The 1,223-nt window shown below is 40.6% G+C and overlaps 1 non-coding gene across 1 annotated transcript; it reads right to left on the bottom strand.

Moving 5' to 3' along the window:
• Positions 1 to 193: 193 nt before the first annotated feature.
• On the bottom strand, positions 194 to 297 carry LOC127748089 (small nucleolar RNA R71). The gene has a single exon (XR_008010032.1). It is a non-coding gene; the product is annotated as a small nucleolar RNA R71 (small nucleolar RNA).
• Between the last annotated feature and the right edge of the window lie 926 nt (positions 298 to 1,223).

Here is a 1,223-nt window from a genome sequence, read left to right as displayed (position 1 = left end):
GTTCTTGCAGATTTGTGAGACTGTAAAGACGAATGGAGTAGATCCTGAAGTCTACAGGCTCATGCTTTTCCCTTTTGCTGTAAGAGACAGAGCTAGAATATGGTTGGATTCATAACCTAAGGATAGGCTGGACTTCTGGGATAAGCTGGTCACGACCTTCTTGGATAAATTCTTTCCTCCTCAAAAGCTGAGCAAGCTTAGAGCGGATGTTCAGACCTTCAAACAAAAAGATGGTGAATCCCTCTATGAAGCTTGGGAAAGATACAAGCAGTTGACCAAAAGGTGTCCATCTGACATGTTTTCAGAATGGACCATATTAGATATATTCTATTATGGTCTATCTGAGTTTTCAAAAATGTCATTGGACCATTCTGCAGGTGGATCCATTCACCTAAAGAAAACACCTGAAGAAGCTCAAGAACTCTAAAGAAAACACCTAAAGAAAACACCTGTAGAAGCTCAAGAACTTATTGACATGGTTGCAAATAACCAATTTATGTACACTTCTGAGAGGAATTCTTTGAATAATGGGACGCCTCAGAGGAAGGGAGTTCTTGAAATTGATGCTCTGAATGCCATATTGGCTCAGAACAAAGTGTTGACTCAGCAAGTCAACATGATCTCTCAAAGTCTGAATGGATGGCAAAATGCATCCAACAGTACTAAAGAGGCAGCTTCTGAAGAAGCTTATGATCCTGATGGGTGAACCTTATGGAAACACCTATAACTCATCATGGAGAAATCACCCAAATTTCTCATGGAAGGATCAACAAAAGCCTCAACAAGGCTTTAATAATGGTGGAAGAAATAGGCTCAGTAATATCAAACCTTTTCCATCATCTTCTCAGCAACAGACAGAGAATTCTGAACAAAGCTCCTCTAATTTAGCAAATTTAGTCTCTGATCTGTCAAAAGCCACTTTCAGTTTCATGATTGAAACAAGATCCTCCATCAGAAATCTGGAGGCATAAGTGGGCCAGCTGAGTAAGAAAGTCATTGAAACTCCTCCCAGTATTCTCCCAAGCAATACAGAAGAGAATCCAAAAGGAGAGTGCAAGGCCATTGATGTAATCAATATGGCTGAATGCACAAGGGAGGAGGAGGACGAAAATCCTAGTGAGGAAGACCTCCTGGGACGTCTCTCAAGCAAGAGAGAGTTTCCTATTAAGGATCCAAAGGAATCTGAGGCTCATATAGAGACCATAGAGATTCCATTAAATTTT

This window comes from Arachis duranensis, chromosome 5, assembly GCF_000817695.3.
Source record: "Arachis duranensis cultivar V14167 chromosome 5, aradu.V14167.gnm2.J7QH, whole genome shotgun sequence".
In the NCBI taxonomy this organism is placed as follows: domain Eukaryota; kingdom Viridiplantae; phylum Streptophyta; class Magnoliopsida; order Fabales; family Fabaceae; genus Arachis; species Arachis duranensis.
The sequence above is the reverse complement of the archived record's forward strand: the minus strand, read 5'-3'. Positions and strand labels throughout refer to the sequence as shown.